At 38.7% G+C, this 9,786-nt stretch overlaps 1 long non-coding RNA gene across 1 annotated transcript; it reads left to right on the top strand.

The window, feature by feature from the left end:
- The first annotated feature begins 1,195 nt into the window (after positions 1–1,195).
- On the top strand, positions 1,196–7,260 carry LOC133271987 (uncharacterized). Its single transcript, XR_009744320.1, has 3 exons — positions 1,196–1,413; positions 6,658–6,805; positions 6,980–7,260. It is a non-coding gene; the product is annotated as an uncharacterized LOC133271987 (long non-coding RNA).
- The last annotated feature ends 2,526 nt before the right edge of the window (positions 7,261–9,786 follow it).

The following is a 9,786-nucleotide window of genomic DNA, read 5'->3' as shown; positions in this document are numbered from 1 at the left end:
ACACAGAGGTGCATTCCTGGTCACTTCTCCATATTCTTCATGAAATAGCATGAAGAATTATTTAATTACAAAATTAAAAATTCAACTCTGCTCCTGAATGTATTTTTGACTTATTTTTACATTTCCAAATGCTATGTAAGGCTCACCACCATAATGGGAAGGGCACTTAAAAACAAACTTAAAGCTGTGACAGTAATTTTAAGTGTTTTCATGGAAATGGGTGAAGAGTATTTCCCCTGGAAAACAGCTGGTGGACATCATTTAACAAAGTCCTTGCTTACGTTTTAGATAAAGGCTAAGGTCAGAATAACAGCCAGGAACAATAACCAATCTGGACAGCTAGTTTCTTAGATTAGATGAAGGTTGCTTAAACTATCACTAAAAATATGTGTCAAATTAAGAAACAAACTCCAAAAAGAAAGGTTCAGATGACATCAGATTTTTTTGAGCCTTCTAGTCTAATACTTTTCCTCTGATGTTTAAAATACAGCTGTCATTCAGTTGATTTCTTTTGTTCCAGGAACAGTTTAACAGTGAAAAACTTCACCCAGATAACTCTGTTTTGGGTAAAGAGATTGAAAAATAGCAGGCTTTCCTAATTTCTCTCTCATGGCTGCTATTACTTTTGTACTGACACAGCAACATGATATATATCTCACCCTCTCTGATATAAAAGCAAAACCATCCTCTGCCTCCTTCATGATAACAGAAGAGCACATCTTCTCTCATTCTAGAGTTCAGAGAAATTTCTATGGCTTTCAGGTATTAGTCACTACAGAATCATTACGGAAAGCTGCATCACGAGCTCATCAGAAATGTACGAGGAAAGAACATTCAAAGATAAATCAGCACCCCCCCTGCCAGGGTCTTTTAATACATCGTAAGTCCTACAACCCCTCCCATTCCTGATACTCCTGACTCCTTTCAATGAGATGACTTGTACAGAGGAAGCCGGAAGGTAATCCAGCAAAACTCTGCAATTAGAGGAAAGGTCCATACAGAGCAGTTTGGGAAGGGCTACCTTCTGCTCACAGAAAAGCCATACAGAGCATAAAGTAGGAGGCAGCCTGTAATTCAGTGGCAACCTGCTGGAGTTATCAGTCTGAATTGTCCTCATCAAGGAAACACTGGTCATTATGAGTCAGCTTGACATCATCTCTGTCCAGTGTTAGACAGTAACACCCACAGCATTGGCACAGCAGGCAGATCAGGATGCCTGGTGCCTAAGGATTTAGAAGCTGGTGTAGCTAAATTAGCTTCCCTGAATGGACCCCTCCACTGGAAATGGGAAGGGGGAACTTTCCTAAATTAAACTTCTGAAAGGCTTTCCTCACAATTGACTGCAATAACGAAGTAGTGTTCCATGCTTTATGGTGCATAGTCACAATGATATCAAAACAAATGTCACCTCAGGTAAGTGATAGTGAAAACAGGTCACAGCATTGCCTAGAACAAGATTTGTATCATATCTACAGTGGCTGTCTCTCATTTACCTACATACTCCATTTATCCCTCAGCAGACCAGTTTTCTCCCCTCAGAGCCCAGAAACTGTGTTTCGCTTTTCTGGCACCTCTCATTGAAAGCTGCTTGCAGAAGTTTTCTTGGCAATGCTTCATTTCTTTTCCAGCAGCAGATGCTACCGTCACCTTAAAGTGAAGACTTAGCAGCCAGTAACCCAGGATAATCAGCAACAAGTGATCAATACAATCATTATAAGCCTCTGAAAGACACACAAGTATCATGGAAAATAGGTACAGAACTGTCCCAGAAGAGTCCCAGATTCTTCTCTTCTAGCAGGCTCAGCAGAGGTATCATGTCCACCACCTTACTACCATTTGCAGTAACCCTCAGTAAACAAATACAGACAAATACACAGAACCAAGAATACAGAAATATGCCTGTAGCAAAGTAGTGGCTCTAATTATTTAGCAGCAATTAACAAGAGTGAGCTTAATTTCATGTTTCTAGACCAGCTGTCATGCTTTTTCAAAAGAATTACGTCTTTGATGAGTTTCTCTTATTTGTAGACAGCTCTGTGCAAGACACAGGCCAGTTCAGCAATTATCATCTAATTGTGCAACTCAGAGATTTGAGGAATCAGTCTCTAGGACATTGTGCCTTACCAACAGTGGAAATCACAACTGAGGAAAACAACTAGGTAACTCCAGGTGCCATTTTGCTCCAGAAGTCCTGAATGTGAGTTATCCACAGATCATTTCCAAGGTGTCAGGACATCCAGATTTTCAAAATCATTCAACTTCAACAAGATGAGTTTCCCCTGCAATTTTACATCTACTCTGGGTAATTCCTTTGGGTTAGGAACATTGTCTTTGATACAGCAAATCAGTGATAATTTAGGTTTATGAATAATCCCATTAAATTCAGTCTTTTCTTGTGCATCTGCAGAAATGCTGCTGTGATCGCAGGTTTGTTCCAAAGAGCAGATTTACTGTGCTGCACATTGGAAATGTCTATGGCAATAGACGAATTTTAATTAGGTGATCAGAAATGCATCTCTGCCATATGATCTTTGAGTGACAGCTGATGAAAGTGCATTTCATTAACATGAAGGTGAAGTCATTTACATGCCTGTGTTTTGGACATGTAAACACTTTCTTTTTTTCCCCTGAAAGGCTAAACTCCACACTTTCACCTTCCTAGAAATACTTAAAATCAGTGCTGTATTTTCCTAGTTTATAACTCCAACTATAACTGCCTGTTCAGCTTGCACTGTTTGAGCACTAACAGGAACACAGGGCTGTCGAATACACAGAGTAAAGCCTGCTGCTCTATTTATTAGAACTCCAAAGGGAATCCCTCAGGCATGCAAAGATGCAAAAGGGGTAGGAAAAGGTCACTTAAAATAACAATCTCATTTTAAACAAGGATTAGAGATTGTACTGTCTTTCCTCATAGCAAAGCAAGTAATGCAGCGAGGGACTGAGTTACATTGCATGTAACCACATACTTTGGGAGTACAGTCATATGGGTTAAAAGGCACAGAATCTAAACAAAATCACCCAAGAAACACATTAATGTTAGCATAAACAAATGGATGTTTAAATTAGAATGAGGCCTTCATAATGGCTTTGCCTTGTTATTTTGAGGACTGATGAGGCACTGCATATATCTCATTTGTAACAGTCACCTTCTCCTTTCTCCTTGTTAGGAACTGTTCTGCATCCATGGAGTCGAAAGGGTTTATATCTTATAAAAACAACTGACAAGCTGTATTTCATGAGGACTGTACAGTCTAAACACAAGTGTTTGTAGCTATGTTTCCATGGCAACAGCAAAAAATGGGTTATAATTTTCTCAGAGTTTGCTGTCCATTCTTTCTATTTGGCAAAAAAAATGTTCAGTGCTTTCCACCAGTGCAGTACTGCAGAAGTATTTTTAGCTTGGCTAATTCAATTTCATATTTAAATCAATCTGAAAATGAGTTAACTTTCAGTCTGCCAAAGCATCTCAGGGAAAGCTTTGACTGATTTGATTTTGCTTTGGCTTGTGATGATGGAAAGATTACACCATGTAATAACAAGGAAACGTGTCCCAAAGTCCTAGAAGAATTTCATTATTCCATTATTTCACTTCAATTTCATTATTATCCTTTTGAATTTATTTGCTATAAAATGTGGAATTGTGGAGGCTTGAACTATCTCATCAGAAGTCTGAATAATTATAACATAATTATAAATTCAAAGGATCTCAAAGCAGATTGATAAAATTATGTATACAAGTCCCACAATATTGCAGGAGGCAGGCATGAATTACTATATTGTACAATAACTGAGGCAGAGATTAGTGTTGGCTATTTAGATGTTCAATGATAAATCCAGCTAAAGTCAACAGAAACCAGTTGACTTCAGAGTCATAAATAGCCTGCCTAATGATACATAGAATGAGTCTGGCAGAAATTAATCTTCAAGTCCAGCATTTCTTGATTTTCAGATGCCTTCTATAGCTAGTAGAGCATATCTCAACATTTTTTGATAACATAAATTGTTTAAGAAGCCTATTATGGCAAAACACATTGGCACAGTCTCCAACCACAGCTGCTTTGAGAGCAGACACTGTACTGCAGCTAGATGCAAGAGCAATGCCGTCCCCAGTTTCATCCTGAGGCCTGCTGCCTCTCTAAAAAGAGTAACTGATAAAAAGAATTAAATTATCTTGGTAAGAACAAATTCTGGGCTGCTAATATCAGAGACAAGCTTCTTGGTTCATACTCAGAATAGGCAAGGAGATGGAATGATAGCACAAGAAATTAGTAACGTCCACCCAAAGTGCAATTTAATTTCTCTGCCTCCTAATAGCAAACTTCTGTAGCTGCCAGCAAAAAAATGTAATGGTGTTTTTGTGTGACCTGGACCTTTAGACTGAACCATTCCAATGTTACTCATATTTTTTAATGTTTTGCCCATGATTCCAGGTTCAGTGGGAGGGTAGAAAGATCCATTAGTATTTGAAGGGGAGCTCCCCTTGGATTTTTTTTTTCCTACATTAATCCAGGTGGAAATACTTATGCAACACTAGGGCTTGACAATTAAAGTCAGGCAGAGGTAAGTATTATTACAAGGAACAAGCAGTCAGAAGCTGTATTATGACTTCAACTAGTGCCCAGGGGATTTGAGCACACAGAGGATTTTGTTAATATGGATTAAGGAAACTTTACATATGTGAAACAATAGGATGCTTAAAGATAAGGACAGAGAAACAATCTTTTGCGTGTTAATAACCCTTTGTCTCACAACACTAGGGTTTATGTCCCTGCATGCCACCTTAATGGGTAGCTCTTCAGTATTTCCAGGCAGTGGGAAAATGCTATTATTTTCTGCTGCCGAAGAAAAGACACTACCTAGAGTAATTTGCCCAAATTCATACAGGCAGTCTGTGACTAACTTAGGAATTACATTCTGTTCAGTGCCTTCTCCATCAAACTTCTTCCTTGAGGAATAAGTTTCTGATATCAATTGAAGAATGCAGTTCTACGTTCCAGTACAGAAAGACTGTACGGGATTAGGAAAAGGATTTGACCCTCTACCATAAAAACAGTGATTCGTCAAATATAACTAACAGAGTTCTGATTCTATCTGAAGAATTAACTCTGTTTAGAGTTTTACGTAAGTAATGCATTCCTTTGTATTTTCTCCATAGTTATTTTCATGGGACTAAATTGCAAGCTTCCTACATGTAGTCATAATTCCCACAAAATACCAGGGAAACCAACTATAATTTACCTGAAAAAAGTCAGAATGGAAAGCCCAGCCTCTGGCCCAGTGAGGACAGAAACAGATTATGGGCTAAAGGTGCTGCACAGAGCCTTCTGAAGGAACAGTGAGCACAGAAAGCAGTTTGGGTGCTCCTGCAGCAAGGCAGGTCTGGCAGCAGCACTGTTTAGCAAATCTATGCTTTAAATACCATTTCATGTCCTCCTAGACTTGACCCCAGCATCAATCAGTCCATAACAAGCACTATGAAGAAAGAATACTGTGCCAAATGTTGAGCTGGGTAGACATAGAGTACAGATCTTATTGTCTACACTTCCTTGCCTTGGATTTTTTGGATGTCCTTACTATGATGCTACTGTCCCAGTTTTCCAAAGGGAAGTAACAGAAAAAGTATAGGGGTAGGGTGCATGGGAGGCATGGCAGGGAAATTGGAACTAGATGATCTTAAGGTCCTTTCCAACCCTAGCCATTCTATGATTCTATGGAAAGAGTTTACTGATGTTTCAGTGATGTAGGAACATATGGTCCTAGATATTTATAGAAAGAGCTCTGGGACTTCCACGTATTAGGAAAGCCTGCAAGCTGCCATCTGGGATACTGAAGTCTTTTTTCTGTCAGTGATAAGACATTTTACCTTTCAGCTTTAGATTTTTCTCTGGAATATATAAAGCTGAGAATGGCGTTTAAAGTTTGCTATAGGCAAACTCTCTTTTGAAATACCATTATTTGAAATCGGATCAATACTTGTCAGATAAGTTTATAAATAGACAGTAATTTTATCTCTGTCTTCATAGTCCAGCTCATGGCAGAAATTCTCAGTTTCTGGACAAGACTGACTACTTTGCTTGTTTTGGTTATCTTGCATCACTTCCAAACTAGGTAGGCTAGCAGTTCAAAAGCTTAGACTATCTACCAGCACAGTCCACATGCTGCATGGAGTAGCATAAGCGTTCACATTTATGCCTTACTGTAGCTGAAAATACAGTTGTCAGAGGGGAGATATAAGGAATTTTTTATTTTTTAAATACACTAGCTGTCCACTGTTGTATTCTCCTCTCCTCTTCTTGTTTCCTTTAGTTCTGCTAATATAACACTGGGCTTTGTGCAATCTGTTGAAAAAACCTTACTGAAAAATTTTATATAACAAATGTTACAAGTAGTCTGTGAGGCTCAACACAGAACTTTAACAATCTTTGGCCCTTTCAGTCCTACACATCCTTATTTTTCCAAATATTTTTTTTTAACATTAAAAGGGAGTTGAATATTACAACTCTACTGAAGATCATAGCAGTTTTCATATAAATGGAAATATTCATGCTAAATTCTACCAAGATTAATAATAAACACTTTATTTATTAATCATACTTCCCCACACACACACACCACCCCCCCCCCCACCCCCCCCATCAATTTGAACTGTATCAGTGTGAGATTCAGATTCTTGCTGGGAACAGTGACAGGCTGTACAGCAATCCACTTATGCTGCTGATAACAGTGATGGATGAAAGTGACAACTTGCCAGCATTCACCCAGGAGTTTTATCAGATAGCATTCGAGGAGAATACAGCCAAAAGTGAGAACAGTTCTTACTCAGTAACATGGGCTGTAAAATTATGAGTCCACCACAGCTCTGAGAAAGAATAATTTACTTAAGTCTCAGCTGCACAAGCTTTACTTCAGTGAGGATCTTACCTCATAGTTGCTAAATGAGAAAAAAGTCTTTTTTATTATTACTACTATTTTACAGAACTTGCAAGAGCATTTGAAAAATTCATAGATTTTGATCTAGAAGAGGCACAGTCATTCATGAAGTAATAACCTGTGAGAAAAAGCTTAGGGAGAAACAGTGGGGAAAAAAAATATTAAAAAGTTATGAAACCCCCCATTAATCTAATTGGAGATGAATCTATCATATCTAAATATTCACTATTTCTTATGTCCTTCTGCTTTAATACCTTGTTTTATTTGTATTTCTGCAAAGATAAATTATCACATTCTTTGTATAATGTGTGTTACATAAGAACTGTCTCAAACCACTGAAAATAAAACCAATTGAATTTAATTCTAAACAGCTTTTTTTTTTCCTCTGGAGTAGTGGGGAAAACAACTTTTCAAGTGCTGTATTTGTGTGGGGGGTGTTTTGTAATTCACTCTCAACTCACTATTTTTACTGTTTGCAGGAAGTGAGATCATCACAGTAAAACCCGGGAATATTAATGACCCAAAGACAAATAGCTCTAAAACTGCTTGTGAGATACCGAGCCAGGAGTCTCTGGTATCAAATGCCTTTTCATTTCAGATTGGCAAAGAAATTTGATGGATAAGCAAAGGAATTGGAGTGATAACCTTGGAAGATTACAATTTGAATGCCAGTGCTATGAAGCATAACTGGGCTCCTTGCTCAAGCTGCAGACTATTTGAATGGCTCTGAGTGCAGAAGTTTTTCTGCAGTTCATAGGAAAGAGTAACTGCTAACTTCACATTCATTACACTGGTCATTACGATGATTCACAAGGATGATGCAGTGATTCCCCAGTGACACAGCACTACTGCAGCTCCAATGACATAGGTATTTTTATGGGAGCCTTATAAATACCAATGGCACTCACAATCTGAAGCTACCAGTCTGGCTTACAGATCCATTTTACATAGAGTATTCGTATACATACACTCACAATACAGACAATTTCACAATTAAGTCTGCTATAGAAGATTAATTACTGCACAGATCACTCAAACTTTGTTATCTTGACTTCTCTTGTAATCAGATTTAGAACAGATCTTGAATCCTAAAAGCAGATTATCTCTTGTCAAACCTATAACATCAAAGACCCAGCAGCAGAGAGTCAGGATAGTGTCTTATTAAAGAATGTCTGCTTCTGCATCAAATATTTCATTTGGGTCACGAAGCTTTGAAGTTCGTTTGTGTTTCCTTGCCAGATGTAAGATTTTCATTAACGTGAATATGGTGGATGTAAACAACTCTCCTAAGTTTTCACAAAGGAATACTCTATTGTTACTAAATTCCTGCCCCTGACAGTAGCAGTATATTAGTGAGTGGGAAACACCCTCTACCTGCAAACACTCTCAGAAGCGTCATGCACTAAGTGGCTATCATTGCAGCCACCCTCTTTTCTCCTGCCTGTTACACAGAATCATAGAATAGTTAGGATTGGAAAGGACCTTAGGATCATCTAGTTCCAACCCCCCTGCCATGGGCAGGGACACCTCACATTAAACCATGCCACCAAAGGCTTCATCCAACCTGGCCTTCAACACCGCCAGGGATGGAGTATTCACAACCTCCCTGGGCAGCCCATTCCAGTACCTCACCACCCTAACAGGAAACAATTTCTTCCTTATATCCAATCTAAACAGCCTCTGTTTAAGTTTTAACCCTTTACCCCTTGTCCTGTCTCTACAGTCCCTAATGAAGAGTCCCTCCCCAGCACACACACAGGGGAACCCCAGACACATAGCTCAACACTCCAACAAACTGGGAAAAACATAAGGATGCATATTAAAAATCTATTTATTAGCAATAAGTAACAAGCCAATATCTTAATGAGTTGATTACCTACCTCTATGCCATTGCATGGGTTGCTGTCTTACCTGTATGTGATTGTACAGAGACATGATTTGTGTGTGACTGAACACATACTCATATCTCTACTCCTGCACCTCCAAGCATATATTGGAGTAAATATCCTTGGGTTTTTTGGTTTGCATTTTTTTTTCTTTTTGCTAGCTGTACACATATTAGTTACCTCAGGGGAAAAGGGGTGTATGAACCATCTATATATGCATGCATGAAGACTTACCCACTCCTACATGTACATATATTGGATAAACACTGAGGAATCTGCTTGTATAGATTGTTCATCCAGTCACTGAGTTACAGAATGGCTAACCATCTCAAGGTGTTAAAAAAAAAGTAAATCAGAATTAAAGCTCCTGGATCATGAAATTATTCTAAATACTACATGCCTACACACAGACAGAGTCACAGAAAAATTGTGCAGGGGAGAAGGGGGGAATAGTTGCCTTTCGTTTTAAAATTCCTGCATATCGAAGTACCACTTTTCAGAAGGTTTGCAATAACAGCATGAGCACTGGGCATACTAACCTGGATGTCTACACACCTGTAAGAACTCTTCAAAATACCAAGTACCCCTTGAAGCCTTTATAGTTGGTCAGATTTTGACCTACTGTTCCAGGTCTGGCAAGGTCTCCTTCAGTTGGTGCAACATTGTGTTTTGAATACCTGGCTTACGTAGGCTGGGAAAATACTCTGATGAACTGAGACCAACTTCAATAAGATTGACAGCCTTTTTCTCAATATTTCTCCATTGCTTTTAAAATAGCATGTGAGGGCTTAAGGCTGAGATAAATACAGCACAAAACACAGAAGTGATTCCAAGCATCCCTGATAACTATCTGGCCCGTTAAGATGTTGTCATTCTTATTATAGAAGGTGCAATGTTTGATCTCAGAGGGGACAGATTAACACACCAGACTTGGAAACTTTACTCTAATAGCTAGCTGTCAAAGGAG

This window comes from Pezoporus flaviventris, unplaced genomic scaffold, assembly GCF_033815535.1.
Source record: "Pezoporus flaviventris isolate CSIRO_AGI_PZ_B2104156 unplaced genomic scaffold, CSIRO_AGI_Pfla_v1 ptg000027l, whole genome shotgun sequence".
In the NCBI taxonomy this organism is placed as follows: Eukaryota; Metazoa; Chordata; class Aves; order Psittaciformes; family Psittacidae; genus Pezoporus; species Pezoporus flaviventris.
This window is presented reverse-complemented; position numbering and strand designations above follow the sequence as displayed.